General features: G+C 37.5%; 1 protein-coding gene and 1 non-coding gene across 3 annotated transcripts in view; one reads left to right on the forward strand and one right to left on the reverse strand.

Annotated features, from left to right (window-relative positions):
* Window positions 1-20120, forward strand: part of CAMKMT (calmodulin-lysine N-methyltransferase) — a 467624-nt gene that overhangs the window by 81313 nt on the left and 366191 nt on the right. The gene's annotated exons all lie outside the window — the stretch shown is intronic.
* Window positions 6508-6614, reverse strand: LOC133773121 (U6 spliceosomal RNA). The gene has a single exon (XR_009867895.1). It is a non-coding gene; the product is annotated as a U6 spliceosomal RNA (small nuclear RNA).

Consider the following 20120-nt stretch of genomic DNA (forward strand, 5'->3'; position numbering starts at 1 on the left):
GTTTCCTCAGACTTGTTTAGAATATTTTCATTTTCATATAGTTTTTTAAGTAGTTTTCTTGAAAGTTTTGCAGTAAGTAAAACTTTAATCTTGTTTAAAATGTTTGAAATTTTGGCAATGTAAAGAAATTTTATTTATGTGTTTGATAAGTATACTCATAGATTTTTCTTTGAATGATAAAGAAAAAAACTTCAATATAAAAATTGATGTTATGAAATGAAGATGTTCTCTGACCTAAAAATTCATCTCTAGAAATGCATAATTATTCGTTAATAAATAACCATATCTTCAAATTTTCTCAATAATGTGTCAGTGAAAAAAATTAAAGGTAATATTATTCACAAGAACAGTACAAAATAGGAAAACAGTTGAAATATAGATCAAGGGTATTAGAGGTGGGTAAAAGATGATCTTTTTGTGATTTGTTAGATAGTGTAATATTTATAACAGGCCTGTTGATTTCTTGATTGTCTCAGGTTAAACACATAATGTTCTTTGTTTTGAAAGCATTATCTTTTTCTGCCTAAATCAAAAACAGAGAAAACTTAAAAGTACTCTGTTATACTCTGACTCAGTAATAGTTTTTCAGAATGACAATAGGTAAGAGTGTTATAGAGATTAAGGAATCCTTTCGTATCTCTGATTTTCTGTCATATCCAGTCTGTGTCAAGTTCTTGGCTGCAAAATAATAGAAACTGATACTGACAAACTTGAATAGAAGTAAAATTTATTTACTCCCAGGATCTGTGGGGTTAGGCAGGAAAGTGGAGCTTTGGAAATGAACAGGAAACAAAGCAGGCTGGGCCTAGGACCAATGCCTTGATCAACCTGCAGGATCATCTGGTTAGCATGCTGCCTTTGCATGCACATCACTGCTGTCATCACTAGATTCTTTTTTTTTTAAAAGATTTATTTTTTTGAAAGAGTTACAGAGAGAGGTAGAGACAGAGACAGAGAGAGAGAGAGAGAGAGAGAGAGAGAGAGAAAGAGAGATCTTCCACCTGCTGGTTCACTCCCTAGGTGGCCGCAACGGTGGGAGCTGAGCCGATCTGAAGTCAGGAGCCAGAAGCTTCTTCTGGGGCTCCCACATGGGTGCAGGTGCCCAAGGGCTTGGGCCATCTTCTACTGCTAAACCAGGCCATAGCGGAGAGCTGGATGGGAAGAGGAGCAGCCAGGACTAGAACCGGCACCCATATGGGATGCCATTGCTTCAGGCCAGCCCTATCACTAGATTCTTGATGCTGTTTCTGCTGTTGCTGCAAATAATCTGTCACCATGTCTGTTCTTTGCTTACCTTCTCAATATTTAAAGTCCAGGATTTGAATATCCAGTTGGTGAGAGTACTGAAGTGTATGGGTGAGTTCCTTGTCTTCAGAGTTTTTGAGGTCATTAAGTATGTTGTGGGAGGCCTTCTCACTTCTCTTCCTTGGTCTCTAGGCTTTTATGTATTGGTTCAGGGAAAAAACAAGTACCACATTTTGGTCATTGATTTGGAGCATACATTTTATCTTATAGATCAGTGTTTTACTCTTACAACATATCTTTGCCCAGCTGACACAATGGAGTCTTCGATTGAATCTCTGTAAGAGGTGATCTGCTGCCGGCGCCGTGGCTCAACAGGCTAATCCTCCGCCTTGCGGCGCCCGCACACCGGGTTCTAGTCCCGGTCGGGGCACCGATCCTGTCCCGGTTGCCCCTCTTCCAGGCCAGCTCTCTGCTGTGGCCAGGGAGTGCAATGGAGGATGGCCCAAGTGCTTGGGCCCTGCACCCCATGGGAGACCAGGAGAAGCACCTGGCTCCTGCCATCGGAACAGCGCGGTGCGCCGGCCGCAGCGCACTACCGCGGCGGCCATTGGAGGGTGAACCAATGGCAAAAGGAAGACCTTTCTCTCTGTCTCTCTCTCACTGTCCACTCTGCCTGTCAAAAATAAAATAAAATAAAATTAAAAAAAGAGGTGATCTGCTGTTTGAAGAATTCATAGGAAGAGTGAATGCACGGGTAATCAGCCCTAACCTCTATTTTTTTTTAACTGTAAAAATGAGCTCCTTTTTTAGAAACAATGTAGTATGGTGCACCAAATGTCCATTACACTGTCAGTCTCAGCTTTTCTTTCCTCCTTATTTTTACTCAACCTGCAGTACTAATCAAAGTGTCATAAACAATTCTCTTTTAGCACTCCTCAAGAGGAATAGGATATCTCCTACTGATTATGCTGATTTTAATGGAATTATCCCAGGAGTGGCTCTAGATGTGAGGGCGAGTCATCTTACACACAGGTTCAGACATCAAGACTCTGATTTCAAATAGCATTTCAAATATCAGTCCCCTGTTTCTTTTTATCCTATGCTGTAGCGATACCATCTTGTAACTAATTCTATGAGCACAGTTATCACTCAGAATTGTAATTTTGCTTACCTATCTGACTTCCCACAGACTATGAACTCCTGGAGAGCAGGAAACAGGTTTTAATTATGTTTTTTCTTCACATAACACTACTTTTGGGACAGAGTAGTGGCTCAGTTTTTAAAATCAAAATGGCATACAGATATGGTTAAAATAGAATATGTTGAAGGGTTTATATTGAAAATTAACAGTGTCTTTACCTATTCTGTCCTGTATGTCAGAAGCCAACTCTTGAATTTTCTAAGTCTTTCTTCTGGTTATTTTCATATTTCTTAATATTATGCTTATTTTGATATCCTCATTCTTACATGTGATGAGACAAGTGAAACTCTACAAATAGTATTGTAGCAGGGAGCAGAGTCTGAATCAGAATCTAAAGGAGTTTGAAGTTGGGAAAGAAAGCATCCCTCAACTTTAAGCCATGATATCGAATGTGTTTATATTGTAATTTTGAATAATATTAAAGGAGCATGTGATATTTTATTACACACTTAGCAAAGAGGACATAAATTTTTTTTTTTTAATTTATTAGAGAGTGCTCTCATCTGCTGCCTCACTCTGCAAATGACCACATAGTGGGAAGAGGGTGAAGCCAGGGACTCAATTTATGTCTCTTTTGTGGGTAGAAAGAACCTACTAGTTGAGTCATCACTATTGCCTGCCGGGATTTGCATTCATTGGCAGGAAGCTGGAATCAGGAACTAGAGCTGAGGATTGAACCAGAGCTAGGGATTGAACTCACATGCTGATATGAGTGCCTTAACTGTTATATTAACCACTAGGCCAAAGACCTGCTCCAAAAGGATTAAGGATTTTTTTTTTTAATGCTCTCAATCATCTATTTTAAAAACAAAATCCTTCAAAGTATGCCATGTATTTATACATAAATACTCACATACATCTTGATTAAATTCGCTTCTGTGCCATAGAATAATCAGAGAAAAATAACTTCTGCCTCATGTACACAGATCTTCTTTGCACCTTTGTTAACCATAACAAATACTGTTTTTTAAATTTCTTTTTAAATTATTTGAGAGGCAAAGAGACATTTTAGCTGCTTTCTTCAAACAGAAATCCTTTAAAAAATGAACATTAAAAATAATTTACTGGAAGAATATTTTACCTAATCTTGTAATTTTTAAAGTCATTATTTTATAATTTTTTGCTTTGGTCCCTTTAAAATGTAATACTCATAATAATAATAATAGGATGTATCACCAGCAATTTGTTGGCTAGTGTACCTGGTCTCATAGAAGCAGATTGAACCTCAAGCTAATAATGAAAATAATACTTTTTAAATAATGACTTCATTCATATTAGTTATAAAAATAAAAAATAATTAAAAAGAAAAGAAAGCTATTTAATGGTAGAAAATGTCCAGGTTTCTAAGTGAATACCATTTTGTCTTATCAAAAGACAACAATATTTCAAATCTACCTATGAAGTCAGTAATTATCTGCCTATCTAGCATCTACTAACCATTGTTATAATACCCATTTTGGTGGGGAAGATTTACTTACATTGTAAGAAGAAGAATATCATGACTAAATGAAGAGAACAGCAATTGCAAATTATCATGGAAATATAAAGATGAAGTCATTTTAGACTCTGATAGAGCAATAAAAAATAGAGCAATCAAAAAACAATGACATTTTATATGAACTATTTTGATTACTGGAAAAGGCTGTGATTCATTTTTACATTGATATAACTATAAAAAAATTTTTCAGATTTATAATATTAACCCTTCAATTATTCTCTCTCTTTGCCTTTGTTAATATAGAATGAGTAAGTGATGTTACATCTTTCAAAGAGCAAAATGATTGTTAAGTGAAAACCCAGATGTATAAAATAGATACTATTTCAAGGATCCTGATTTAATTCTCTGGTTCTATATAGGATTGAATCCATTAAGAAGAAAACTTAATAGCTTTGCCCATGGCTTTAAGAGAAAAACTGAGAATTGTTTTACCAAGTAATTTATTTTTTAAGAATAATTGAAAATTATGCCAACTCTAAAACATTTTAAATTACCTTGAAAATAATTTACATGTTCGTATTAAATAGAATTGGGTAAATAGCATAATTGGCAAAAGGAAATTGTACTTAGTGGAGGAGTTGCTTAACAGTAAAATGATTTTTGAAAATATTTGAATTTATAGTTTTAACATTGAGATTAGTTACCTAGCAATTTGGAAAACCTAAATACTTAGCAATTAAATTACCTGGTAAAATATTTGATGTAGCATAAAATGCCAAGAATTTGTGTTAGTACAGATTATAATCACATACAATCACAATAACAGTTATTTGTTGAGACTGAAGAGTATCACTATCTGTGATCCTGAGTAGTAAGATTACCAACAATTATCACCAAATTGAGATTTTATAAATATTTTAGTGGATGAAGCATGTATAACTAGGAAGCAAATGAATAACATTCTGGCATAAAAATGTTGCCCACAAAGTATTGTTAGGCCTCAAATGTAAACTAATATGGAGGTTAAGGTGCTATAAATCAGTGCTTAAATAGTATAAAATATTCTGGAATATAATATTATATATTATTATGGGTATATGGCCAACATCAGATCATGTATTTTCATGCTTGTCACACAAATATGTGACAGAGTTTATAGATATAGCTAGTTGTTTTAGTAAATACAGTCTGAGATTTTTCCAGAATTCTTTTGTGAATATGTTGTATATATGCATAAGTATGTTTGTATCTCTTCAAGTTTCTCAGGCTTTATACCACTTAAGCAGTATGGAGTCACATTAACCTTAAACTAATAACTCAAATTCCACTCTGGATGCAAGTTTTTGATAAGACTGTGAGTTTATAAAGTTGATACTAATTTTCACAAATGTCAAAGCATAGGCAGCAGGCATTATTCCTTGTTCTATGGGCTGTTTCCTCACAGGGGTGGAAAGAGGATGATTCCTTTCATGACCATCATAAAAGGTCATGGCTGACACCCTATTAACAGAGGGGCAAAGGAGAGAAAAGCACAACAAATATATTTTATTATAGTTTTACTAGACTTAGGAGCCTTTAGAATGAAGATGCAGAGACCCAGGGTGCTGTGTCTACTCTCATCCTTTAGGTTCCATAGACAGCCATGTAGAAATATGAACAAAACTGGTAAGATCTAATGCCAGTAGACGGAGTGGTGAAGCCCAGAAAGGCCTGTCTAGATTTTTCCTGGCCTCTCTAGGCAGCATTCCTTCCTCCCCAGTATGGGGTAGAAACCTTTCTAAAATGGGGACTCTTGATCCACTGTCAGTCATTGGGGGGTCAGAGAATTTCTTTATGGACATCTCTAAGACAGAAAGAGAAGATAAGAGTAATATTCTTATGTGGCTTGCTTTGGGGGAGAAAGGTTCTAACTTCAATGACCTACTTTGGGAAAGAGAAGCTACAGTTTCTATAGCTTGCCTTAATGAGTGAGGCAGTGGGAACAGAGGAAAAGAGCATGGAAGCAGATAAGAGAGAAACTTTGCTTCTGAGGCCTTCACTCTGGCCTGCCACAATGACCTGTCTAAATGTGGGCATGGTCAAAACAAATTTGTGGAATTTAAGAGTGCTTTGAGAAAATCCCAGGACCAGATGGCTTTACTTCTGAATTCTACTAAACTTTTAAAGAAGAACTAATTCCAATTCTTCTCAAACTATTCAAAACAATTGAAAGGGAGGAATCCTCCCAAACTCCTTCTATGAGATCAGCATCAACTTAATTCCTAAACCAAAATAGATGCAACGAGAAAGAAAACTATAGACCAACATTACTGATGAACATAGATGCAAAAATCTTCAACAAAATATTCACTAACTGGATCCAACAAACACCAGAAAGATCATTCACCTAGACCAAGAGGGATTTATTCCTGGTATGCAGAGATGATTCAACATATGCAAATCAATAAATGTGATACAGCATATTAACAAACTGAAGAATTAAAAAATGATTATCTCAATAGATGCAGAGAAAGCATTTGATAAAATACAACATCCTTTTTTTTTAAATTAAACTTTTATTTAATGAATATAAATTTCCAAAGTACAGCTTATGGGTTACAATGGCTTCCCCCTCCCAAAACTTAAAAATATGGAACGCTTCACGAATTTGCGTGTCATCCTTGCGCAGGGGCCATGCTAATCTTCTCTGTATCATTCCAATTTTAGTATATGTGCTGCCGAAGCGAGCACACAACATCCTTTTTGTGATAAAAATCTTAAGTGAGTTGGGTATAAAAGGAACATTCCTCAACACAATCAAAGTAATAAATGACAAACCCACAGCCAGCATCATTTTGAGTGGGAAAGGCTGGAAGCACTTTCAGCAAGATCTAGGACCAAAAAAAGGATTTCCATTTTCACCACTGCTATTCAATATAGTTCTGGAAGTTTTAGCCAGAGTCATCAGACAAGAAGAAGAAATCAATGGGATACAAATTGGAAAGGAGAAAATCAGATTATCCCTGTTTGCAGATGACATGATTCTGTATGTAGGGACACCAAGACTCCACTAAGAGACTATTGGAACTCTTGAGAGAGTTTGATAAAGTGGCAGGATATAAAATCAGCACACAAGAATCAATAGCCTTTGTATACACAGACAATGCCATGGTTGTGAAAGAACTTGTAGGATCAGTCCCATACACAATAGCTACATAAATATTTAAATATCTTGGAATAAATTTGACTAAGATCTCTACAATGAAGATTACAAAACATTAATGAAAGAAATAGAAGACACAAAAAAATGGAAGAATCTCCCATGTGGATTGCAAGAATTAATATCATCAAAATGTCTATACTATCCAAAGCAATTACAGATTCAATGCAATCCCAATGAAAACACCAATGACATTCTTCTCAGACATAGAAAAAAAATGGTGCTAAAATTCATATGGAATCATAAGAGACCCTGAATATCTAAAGCAGTCTTATACAGCAAAAAGAAAGTTGGAGGCATCACAATAACAGTCTTTAATACATGCTTTAGGGCAGCTGTAATGAAAACAGCCTAATCTGGAACAAAAATAGACATGTAGACCAGTGGAACAGATAGAAACCCCACAAATTAATCCATGCATCTACAACCAACTAATCTTTGACAAAGGAGCTAAAATCAATCCCTGGAGAAGGGAAAGTCAACAAATGGTGCTGGGAAAATTGGATTTCTGCATGCGGAAGTATGAAACAATACCCCTATCTTACACCTTATACAAAAGTCAACTCAAAATTAATTAAGGATCTAAACCTAGAACCTGATACCATCAAATTACTGGAGGAGAAAATGGGGAAAGCTGTGCAAGATATTGGCACAGGCAAAGAGCTCCTGGAAAGGACCCCAAAGCACAGATAATAAAAGCAAAAATACATCAAGCCAAAAAGCTTCTGCACTGCAAAGGAAACACTCAACAAAGTCAAGAGGCAGCTGACAAAATGGAAGAAAGTATTTGCAAACTATGCAACTGATAAAGGATTAATATCTAGAATGTATAAAGAGCTCAAGAAACTCAACAACAACACAACAAATAATCCAGTTAAGAAATGGGCTAAGGATGTGAATAGGCAATTCTTAAAGGATGAAATTCAAATGGCCAACAGACACATGAAAAAATGCTCAGGATCACTAGCCAACAGGGAGATCATATAAATCCCACAATGTGTTTTCACATCACCTCGATTAGAATGGCTTTCATACAGAAATCAACAAGCAATAAATGCTGGTGTGAATGTGGGGATAAAAGTGCCCTAATCCAATGTTGGTGAGAATGTAAACTCATGTAGTCATTATGGAAGACAGTATGAAGATATCTCAGAAATCTGAAAATAGATCTACCTTATGACCTAGCCAATACATTCCTATGAATTTACCCAAACGAAATGAAATCAGTCTATGAAAGCATTATCTGTACTCTGATGTTTATTGTAGCTCAATTCACAATAGCTAAGATAATTCAATCAACCCAGATGTCTATCAACTGCTGGCTGGGTAAAGAAAATGTAGTATATATACACTATTGAATCGTACTTAGCCATAAAAAATAATGAAATTCTATCTTTTGCAACAAAATGGATGCAACTGGGAACCACTATACTTAGTGAAATAAGGCAGTCTGACAAATGACAAATTTGACAAATGACAAATACATGTTTTCTCTGGTAGTTAATGTAGAATACCAAAAAATGTAATATACCTGAGCAAAACTGACATTTTGAGATTCTATAATTGTTTACAGTTCTTGTCTCTACTGCTGAGGAACTGTTTTTTTTGTTGTTGTTGTTTGTTTGTTTCTTTGTTTTACTATTTGTTGAATTCTTTACTTAGTGGAGGGTTAAGCTTATGATTATAAAATAAACTAAAAGTATGTCATTTTAAAATTGAAAGCATAGGGGCCAGTGCTGTGGCGCAGCAGGTTAAAGCCCTGGCCTGAAGCACTGGCATCCCATATGGGCGCTGGTTCTAGTCCTGACTGCTCTACCAATCCAGCTTTCTGCTGTGGCCTGGGATAGCAGTAGAAGATGGCTCAAGTCCTTGGGCCCTGAACCCACGTGGGAGACCTGGAAGAAGCTCCAGGCTCCTAGCTTTGGATCAGTGCAGCTCTGGCCATTGCAGCCATCTGGGGGAGTGAACCAGCAGATGGAAGACCTCTCTCTCTATCTCTACTTCTCTCTGTAACTCTTTCAAATAAATAAAATAAATCTTTTTAAAAAATTAAAAGAATAAGGAAGGAAGGAGGAGAGTGGGTAGGAGCATGGGTAGGATGGGAAATATCACTATAGTCCTAACTCTGTATATATGAAATATATGAAATTTTTTCACTTTATGTAAATAAATTCTTTTAAAAAAAGAGTGCCTTGAGTATAAGGAATAGGTATGAAATGTAGGTTGTGAGACTCTGTTCCAGCCATTTTGAACTTTAGGTTCTAGTCAAAGAGCCTAACTCTTTAAAGCGCTGCTGAAACCCTGCCACCAAAATCGCTGTTACAGGAGCAGTAGAAATGTCTGAACCCATTTAGATTCAGCCTGCTGGCCCTACTTGTAAACTATGCATCTCACTTTGAAGCATTGTAGAATGTGATAGCTTGGTGATCCAGGAGGTTTCATTTAAAAAAGGCTTTTCAATATCTTATGGATAGAGAATTATCACATATTGTTAATTCAGACTAATATTTCTTTTTTTTAAAAGATTTATTTATTTATTTGAAAGAGTTACACAGAGAGAGAGAAGGAGAGGCAGAGGGTGGGGGGGGAGGTCTTCCTCCACTGGTTCATTGGATGCAATGGCTGGAGCTGTGTCAGTCTGAAGCCAGGAGCTTCTTCCAGGTCTCTTATGTGGGTGCAGGGGCCCCAGGACTTGGGCCATCTTCTACTGCCTTCCCAGGCCATAGCAGAGAGCTGGGGGGACTCGAACCAGTGCTCATATGGGATGCCAGCACTGTAGGCGATGGCTTTACCCGCTATGCCACAGCAATGGCCCCGGGACTAATATTTCTTAATATGTATTATAGTCTCGCTACAATTTTGGTTTATTTTCAACATGAAATAACATTAGCCAGCCCCATATATCTGCCCCTCTCTTAGCCTTTATCATACTGACTTTCTCATCATTTACCAGAGTGGAACTACTAATGATCTATTGTGTTGCACTTTCAAAATTTTCTATGCTGTTATTTTTTAAAATTTATTTATTTGAAAGGCAGAGTTACAGATAGAGAAAGAAATCTTCCATCTACTGGTTTACTCCCCAAATGGCTGCAACGTCCAGGGCTGAGTCAGTCCAAAGCCAGGAGCCAAGAGCTTCAGCCGGATCTCTCACTTGGGTGCAGGGGCCCAAGACTTGGGTCATCCCCCAAGACTTGGGTGCATTAGCAGGGAGCTGGTGATGGGAAGTGGAGCAGCAGAGAGTAGAGCCAGTGGACCTATGGGACGCAGGTGTTGTAGGTGGCAGCTCAACCCTCCATCCAACAGTGCTGTTCCCTGAGAATATTGTTTAATATATTTACACATATGAGGCCCCTATCACCCATGTGGGAGACCCAGAAGCAGCTTCTGGCTTCTGGCTTTGGCTCAGCCCAGTGCTGGCTGTTACAGCCATCTATGGGGTGAACCATAGAAAGGAAGATTCTGTCTCTCTCCCTCTCTCTCTGTAACTCTGACTTTCAAAATAAAAATCTTAAAAAGACCATATTCTCTGAACAATAAAAATAGTCACCAGGGGAATTCTCTGTAAAGTGAGACCATTTTGACTTTCTTGAATAGTTGAGTAAGCTTTCAGCTATGAATGTGTGAGAGCTTTATATTGTAGGATCAAGTCAAAGTATTCCATCTAGAAAGAGCTACTGTTCATGGAGCCTAAGGAATAACCTGCCTTGTAGTCTCTGATGTTACAAAAGAATCTGCTCAAACCTATGATCTCCATCAAATGTAAAGTTAGGGCCTGGAATCACACCCTTCATTTTCTTTTTGTCTCCTTTAGTAGCCCTGAAGAGTTTTCAACAAATTGCAAACTGGAGTCAGGTAATAATGTTTGTTTCTGAGCTCTCGGAGGAAGCTGTTTATTTTAGTAGGCAATTTTCATGTGTGATAGAGTGAAATGTTGGGAAGGCAGCCTCTCATCAGTGGACAAACAATGCCTAAGAATTTAGCTAATGGCCCCCCTTCAGTGCAGAGAATAGATGGTGACAATTGTACTTGCCGACTAGACCCACAGCTACTTGTTTGGCTGCTAGGTGTTAATGCAAATTTGTTCTTCAGCTCATTCAACCCTGGGGCTCCCATCCTTTGATTTAATTAAATGTAATTGGTTACATTGCTCCTCCCAGGCCCCTGAGGTGTTTTTGTTTATTGCTTACTCTTTGCAATAAAGCTTCAATTCATGGCACAAAATGCTGGATAAATAAGAGTCTTTTTTCCCTATGTTGGATTTGCTGGGAGATTATTTCCTTCAAATAGTTTGGCTTTACTGTTAAAAATAAATGACCAGTGAAATAAACTCATTGGGTGGCAAGTGTGGCAAATCCAGAAGCAAGGAATTAAGTAGGATAAATTATATGAAATTGGGAGAAGATATGAAGTTGAAATGTTAAATTAGTAACAATTTTAGAGAGTATTATAAGAACTATCAACATTTAAAAAGGCTTTAGAAAGTGAGATTGTCATTGTTGTAGCACATTATTACTAAAAAGTTACTTTAAAATGTCAGTTATGAAATAATCTATAAATTCATTTTTTAATTATGCAGAATTTTCTTTCTTATAAATATGCAAGTGGCATTACTAGGGACAAAAGTGAGAATGATACAGCCATAAATTAGGCCAGCACAATTAACTTAGTCTTTTTTAATGAAAGACTTCTTTTCCCTTCTGCCTTCAATTTTTTTTGTTCTACCTGAAAATACTGTAAATAACATTGGTAACATGATACTTTTTTTTCTCTTTCAAATTTTCCTCTTATTTAGAAAAGTGGGATAAATTATCTTTGTTTTAACTTCTGAGGATGAGTGTGGAAACTTAGGAAAATGAAGAAATCAGCATGAGCACTTCCCAATTCAGTACTGAGAACCAAAATGTATGAATGAGTTTTCCCCTTTTTGTCCCTTATAGTGGAATAAAATAGCCTTCCAGAAACTGGCATTTATTATAGAGTTGCCTGGTTAGTTCCTTTATTGCTTGCTTCTTTTTTCTACTCTTTATTTCTCCCCCTTTCACTGTAGAGGTGTAAGATACAGCATCAATGATATTTTTGATAATGCAATAGACTTTCTAAATCTTGCTGTGTCACAGGCCTAACTCATAATCTCTTCTGATGGAAAAAAATGAAAAATCCATGATAAGAACACAGGTATTCTCAATGCAATACAAAGCTTCAATCTTCACAATGGGATTGCTTTGTGGAGGTTTTTTTTTTCTAGGCTCCTGGCACACACTGTTGCTGAGGTGCTGGCTTATCATGTTGTGCCGTCAGGTTAGACCTTTCTTCTGGAGGACGCCCCTGGTGAAAGCCAAGTGGGTAATTATGATAGAAAACACTCTCTCCTTGGGAAGTGAGGAACGGTCTCAGAAGTCAGCTCAATGGTAGGTGTCTAGAGAAGGCATCAAGTACCATATTCACATCTCCGAAATGAGCCGATAAAAGGCCTCACTTCATGTTCAGAGAGAGCTTTGTTTAGCCCCTGTCATCTCAGGTATAGGCAGAAAACCCAACTGTGGTCCTAGTTCCCAAAACCTGGGGTGGGAATTCCTGCTTGCTTTCTCATTTGGGTACAGGATGACTTAATTTCTTGCCTAGTTTTCATGAAGTCACTGTTTAAAATACCACTTGCCCCACATGCAGGCAAATAAGAATGTGTAACAGATTATAATGTGGTATATATCGAGGACTTCTTTTGTAAATGGAAATGTCATAGACAGGAGGGAAGGAAATGTTCCAGAAATCTTTTAGATAAAACCAGATACTCTTCTGTTGTACTTGAGTAATTTTCCTCTCTGCGCACTGGTAATAATAAGCCTATTGCCCGTCCCCTGACTGTGGCTCTCCTGAATCCACAGCTTTGATTGGAAACTCTCAAGCCCTGACTGGCCTCAGGAGCACTGATTACCAAGGCACCCCACACGCTTCGCTCATAAACATTTGGCAGATCAGGAAGTGCTGAAAAGCAATGCCCCTGGCTCTCAGAAGAGGGTACTGGTGGGAGAAGAAATAGAACATTTTCCCTGCTGCAGCTGTCAAGGAGTGATTATGTCAAATGGGTTTTCAAGGAGCCACAAAGTAATTACAGGGTAACTTCTTGACATTATTTTCCAATGTTTGACTCAGCAGATGATGATGATTAATTGATGTGTATTATTTTATGGCTCTCTGAAACTTTGATACTTTAGATAGAGGTCAGGCTAAAGTCTTCATTTAGACTAATAGCAAATGTGCCTTAAATTGTAACATGTTAGCCTCCCATTTGTAGTAGATCATTTCCAATACTGAGGAGGTTTCTGGTGGCTAATAAAGATTGCACTTTTTGTGTAGATTTTTAAAAAAAATATGTGCTTTCTAAGTAATACTTTATTCCTTTATTAATATGTTGCTGTTATTTTCTGTGACTACTTTGAGAATTAAATGAGTTCATGAAAAGCGTGTGGTATTTGGCATGGTAAATGTATAGTAAAATCCTATCCTCATTAAACCATGACACAGTGATCAGTAAACATCAGTAAGGTGTTTCCTGGTATGCTCTCTCACTAATGTTGTGGGACAGTTGGCAGAGAGAAATCTGCTCATTTTCTTCTGTGGTTATTTTATGTTAGAGTTGGTCTCTCTTTTGAGTTTTTAATCTTTTGTTAGCTTTATTTGAATGAAAAATGATTGGGAATATTTGAATATAATGGACTTGAAATATATATATTCACATATCCTTTTCCAGGGTATGTCTTCTATATGGATACCTATATTAATTAATTCCAAGAAAGGAACTGAACACTTATGACTCATCAGTAATAGAAGCTAAGAAAGATTAATTCAAATGGTAATAATTATTGTAAGAAGAATATTATTTATAAAAAATGGAAGTGTCTGAATTCCTTCCTTCCTTCCTTCCTTCCTTCCTTCCTTCCTTCCTTTTTTGTCAGGCAGAGTTAGATAGTGAGAAAGAAAGAGAGAAAGGTCTTCCTTCCGTTGGTTCACCCCCAAAATGGCCGCTATGGCCGGTGCACTGTGCGATCCAAAGCCAGGAGCCAGGTGCTTCGTCCAGGTCTCCCATGCGGGTGCAGGGACCCAAGCACTTGGGTCATCCTCCACTGCCCTCCCAGGCCACAGCAGAGAGCTAGACTGGAAGAGGAGCAACCGGGACTAGTACCTGGTGCCCTAACTGGGACTAGAACCCAGGGTGCAGGTGCCACAGGTGGAGGATTAGCCAAGTGAGCCATGGTGCCGGCTGGAAGTGTCTGACTTTCTGGTTAGCTTAAATAGATAAAAAAAAAATCAATTTATTTTTGCCTTTGTTCCATATTAAATAATTTCTATCTGCTGACTCTAAACTGTTCATAAAAATTATTCTATTGAGCATGTTAATGTCATATGAAGGACTTGGTATCACATAAAACTAATATTTGATTAAGTTTTGAAAATATGTTTAAATAGTCATCTGCATGCTTTTGAGTAGAATTTTTTAAAAAAGTTCTCAGATGTTACTATTTCATTCAAAATAATATTTCTTCATAAGTTTAAGGGAAGTATCTTAGAATCAAATAGGTTGCTGTAATGGGATGCTGCCATGTCCTTTTACATGTTGAATCCATTCATTTATGTGGTGTATCTGTGTACTGTGGGCATGTGTGTTTTGTAAATAAATGAAGTAGGTGAGCTATTTATTGGCTATGCTGCTTCTGCCTGCCAACTAGAAGTATCATCAACATTCCAGGTATAAAGGATGGTTTAACCAGTTCAACTGAATAGACCTCCTTTGTCTCCACATGTGTCTCACAAAGAAAAGATATTGCTCTCATGGTAACAGAAGGATAGTAGTCTAGGGTTTGCAGTGTCATCTTTATTATGTGTATGTGAATGAAAAGAAATCAAGTATTCAACTGAGGGCTGTGTGGTTGTGAGGGATTTTTTTTTTTTTTAATTTGGTTTTGGTTGAGGTTTCCATTGATAGGATATTTTAGACTTTTAAAAAACCATCTGTTTATAGGAAACACAGGGGGCATACCCGTCTGTTGAATTTATTATGTGTACTGCAAATAACAGATGGCTTAGCAATGGGTTTACTCTTCTGTAGGAATTTGTTGCTTCTAAGAGTAACAAATCTTTGTCTTTCAGTATTAACACATCTTAGGACATTTTGACTGATGTTTGATTTTGTTCTAAAATAATGCTGTCAGTGGCAATTTGATGTACAAATCTCTCATAAATGGTCTAATGTTCCCAGGTTGCACTACATCATCAGCTACCTTGCTCTGTTCAAGGTTCACCTTTGATGTGTCGATATTTTTTATTTTCTGCCAGAATTATCATCAGGGAGCATTAAATGCTCAGGACTTGGCCAAATCTGAAGTTTGGATATATTTACTCTCTATGATTGTAGTTATAACCAATTGAGCTGTGTAACTCACATAGATAACTATATTAATGTGTACATAGCTTTTCTTTCTTTCTTTCTTTCTTTCTTTTTTTTCCTTTTTGACAGGCAGAGTGGATAGTGAGAGAGAGAGAGACAGAGAGAAAGGTCTTCCTTTTTGCCGTTGGTTCACCCTCCAATGGCCGCTGCGGCCGGCGCATCGCGCTGATCCGAAGCCAGGAGCCAGGTACTTCTCCTGGTCTCCCATGCGGGTGCAGGGCCCAAGGACTTGGGCCATTCTCCACTGCCTTCCCGGGCCATAGCAGAGAGCTGGCCTGGAAGAGGGGCAACTGGGATAGAATCCGGTGCCCCAACTGGGACTAGAACCCGGTGTGCCGGCGCCGCAAGGCAGAGGATTAGCCTGTTAAGCCACGGCGCCGGCCTGTACATAGCTTTTCTTACAATCTTTCCTTTATTTAGATTTTCTACAGCTTTTGTATTTTCTTGATTTTTTTATGAAAGCATGCTATTCCCATTTCATTCTGTAAACTCATTTAAGTATATTGTTTTTATTTAAAATGGTGACTAAGAGCAAAATGATAATTATAACCTATATAAAAGATAAAGGTGAACAGAGCAACATATATGCATGAAACCTCTACATTGAATGAGTGAATTATCCAAGGCAGTAAGAAGCAGACATTTTATGGATAGTTGAGGGATAAATGGATAATGTGTCTAACTTGATTTGGGGCAGAAAACTCATTCTGGAAGTGTTTACTTGTTCCAAGTCCAGCTATGTCAAGAAGCCATGGGGAATATCCCTTTTCTTTGCACAAAGTTTTTGGCCATGGTAGGTGGGCAGCATGCTCTCAGGTAAGTCTGACTGTTACAAGCTGGTTTTTGGCCAACATTTCAAATATTGAATAAGATATAAGCACATTCTATAGCATTCCACATACTCAGATGGATGTCTAGTGGATGCTGCCTATTAATTTGATTGTGAGATAATTATTTTATTTTATTTTATTTTTTTGACAGGCAGACTGATCAGTGAGAGACAGAGAGTCAGAGAGAAAGGAATTATTTATAATTATTTCAATCTTTGCTTGTTAGCTGTTGTTTAAATGTATATTCTAATTCCCTCAGATCCTTATTTTTTCTATCATAGCTTGTCCTAACATTTCCCATGTTTTTTAATTTGAGGGTCAGAGAGAGACAGAGAGACTTAAAGACAGAGTTCCCATCTGTTGATTCACTTCTGCAAGTGCCCATGGCTAGGGCTGGGCCAAGATGGGAGCTAGGAACCAGAAACCCAATCCAATCTTCCACAGGAGTGGCAGGAACCCAATTACCTGAGCTATTACAGCTATCATCTAGGGTAGCTTAAGAAGAAGCTGGGTGAGGAGCCAAGGATGTCTATGCAATCCAGTACGCCAGTATAATATTCCCCTGGGAGCCATTAAGCTAAATGCCCACCTGGTCCCCAAATTTTAAAGCAAAAAAAAAAAAAAAAAAAAATCATGGTTTAATTCTTTGTTTGACATGTCTACATTTAGTCTAGACTTCTCTGGAAGTATCTAAAAATTTCTATCATATACATTTCTTTTAAAAATTGTTGTTTATGGGGCCAATGCTGTGGTGTAGCAGGTAAAGACGCTGCCTGCAGTACCGGCATCCCATATGGGCGCTGTTTCGAGTCCCTGCTTCTCCTCTTCTGATCCAGCTCTCTGCTGTGGCCTGAGAAAGCAGTAGAAGATGGCCCAACTCCTTGGGCCTCTGCATGCATGTGGGAGACCCGGAAGAAGCTCCTGGCTCCTGGCTTTGGATCAGTGCAGCTCAGGCCATTGCAGACAACTGAGGAGTGAACCAGCAGATGGAAGACCTCTCTGTCTTTCTCTGACTCTCCTTCTCTCTCTATGTAACTCCGATGTTCAAATAATTATATACATCTTTAAAAAAATGTTTATCTGAAAGGCAGATAGATGAAGAGCTCCCCAAATGCTTGCAACAACCCTGAACTGTGGCCAACGGTGGGAGTCAGAAACTGTCCAGCTCTGCCACACGGGTATCAGAGAACCAACTACTTGAGTTATCACCACTTCCCTCAGGGTAATAGCAGGAAGCTGGAGTCAGAAGCAGATTTGGGACTTGGAACCCAGGTACTATACAGATTCTCCAATTTGGGATGTGTGTATCTTAACCATTAGGCTAAATGCTTGTCCCACTATGATATATAAAGTTCCATGTTTAATGAAATAAAGTTTTTAAATTCATTTTTTAAACACCACCCACACACACCTGTCTCGCCTTATCTAGTATTTACTGAATACAAATATAAGTTATTAAAAGCAAGCTTATGAGGGTGAGTATTTGATCTACCATTTAAGATGCTGGTTAAAATGACCGCATCCTGTGCTGGACTGCCTGAGTTTGAAGCCTGGCTTCTCCTGATTCCAACTTCCTGCTAATGTGGACTCGAAGGCAGCAATGATAGCTCAAGTGGTTGGTCCTACCACCATGCAAGAGACCTGAGTGAGTTCCCAGCTCCTGGCCCAGCCCTGGCTGTTATAGGCATCTGGGGAGTGAACCAGTCATGAGGGTTGTCTTTCTCCCTGTCTCTCTTCCTGTTTCTTTCTGCCTCCTGGAAAGAAAAAATAAAAAAATAATGTAAGCTTCTGTATAAAAATATTTAACCTAATTCATAGTAACCTCAATTTTTGTAAATCTCACTAGATTTAAATGAAATTTGAATCCTGCTTTTTTTTTTTTTTTAATTAGAAGGATGTATAGATGTCTACAGATCTCTAGATTTTACCATCCCTCCCTGGTTCTCTATTCTTATTCCTTATTGTACCTGTCAGTCCATCTTCTCAGGAGACTGGAATTGTAAACTCTTACTTCCTCTGTGAGGTTTATTCCATGTTCCCCGACAGAGTTGGTAGCTGGCTTCTCTATTTATATACCTAATTATAACACTGTCCTATATTATTATAATTATCTGCTTACTTACCATGTCCTTAGCATACCAGGTAGTGACTTTGGTTTATTTACTGTTGACTCCCAAGTTTAATAAACACAAGTTTGTGGAATGAATGAAGTAGTTATATGTATATGTGTGAAAAGTCAAAAGAGGCCACCCAGAAGTGGTGCTAATTCTCATCTTTTAAGGATTTGGTGAAATTTAGCTATTTTGTGAATGCCCTCTTTCTCATTTTAGATAAGGCTACTACTTTTGTTTCCTACAAAAATGGAAAAATAGACTGCTAATTTACTGTTTATGTTTGCATGTATTAAACTAAGACCCAAAATGAAAATATTAGAGAACATGAATCACAATTTGAGCTCAAATAAGCTATGAAACATTCTAGGTAAGTTTGCTGCTATTTCCAACATCACATAATGGCATCATGTTGTCCCTGGGGCACATATATTGTGGAGTATGAGCATCGTTAGGTTCTTTTGAACAACTAATGAATTTACATACATAAATACTACTGATTAACATTTGTTTATTATTTTGCATTTCACTGCTATTTACTAACAGATTTCAAGACAATAGACAATTTTATAACCTCAGCTTTATAAAAACCAGCAGTATTTTTGGTCCTTAGCAACCATTTACTATGTAAATTAGGTATTCTCAGGCTTAATGTACTTCATTTTTATAAAACAAATACATCATTAATCTGATTAAGTTCTTGGATGGGAGTGCTGTCCTCACATCATTGTGAATCGTTTATTGTTGGGCATGCATCCAAAAAAATTCAGGCATGGCACTTACAGTCTAGGTTTAGGAGAATTGTTGAAACCTCCTAAATGACATTTTCTAGAAGAATAGAAAGGCAGTGCTTGCTTACAATTGCAAGAATTACCTGAAACTTAATGATGTTCTTATCCTTAATTGCAACTCAGTTTGAGGATGATTCAGTGCCTGAAATTATGCTGTGTTTTGCTTTGATGTTATAAAATGTATAATGAAATAAAGGTGATCCAAGTGAATCGAAAATAGATTCTGGCTTTCCAGTAGTGACTTAATCACTATGTTTCTGAATTCAGAAGTTGCTTCACTGTCATGGCTATTATTTGGAATGTCTTTAGCTTTTAGACAAATTTACAACTTAAGAATTAAGAATGATTTAATACTAAGGTTAAGGAAAGTTCATTATGTTCTCATTCATATAGCACAAGGACCTTTTCGAGAAATTGAAAACAGGGGTAGGTTTTGGTTTAGTGCTTAAGATATCTGCATCTGATATTGCAGTGCCTGGGCTTGATTCCTGAATTTGGCTCCCATTTCCAGCTTCCTGCCAGTGCAGTCACTCAGAGTCAGCAGTGACGGCTCAAGTAATTGGGTTCCTCTCATCCAAGTGAGAGACTTGGGTTGAGTTCCTGCTTGCTAGCTTTGGCCCAGTCCAGTCCTGGCTGTTGTAGGCATTTGTGCAGTGCATCAGTAGATGGGAGCTTTCTCCATCTATCTTGCTCTTTGTCTCTTGAATAAATAAATCTATATAGGTATACGTACACACACACACACACACACAGGATTACTTGACTTTTGCCTTCTTAGTTCACAGTTTATAGTCAAATATCCTCATTTTGGAGATAGTTTTTATTTAATATAAGTGAGATATAGTAATGTTTTTCATTT

This window comes from Lepus europaeus, chromosome 13 (assembly GCF_033115175.1).
Source record: "Lepus europaeus isolate LE1 chromosome 13, mLepTim1.pri, whole genome shotgun sequence".
Taxonomy (NCBI): domain Eukaryota; kingdom Metazoa; phylum Chordata; class Mammalia; order Lagomorpha; family Leporidae; genus Lepus; species Lepus europaeus.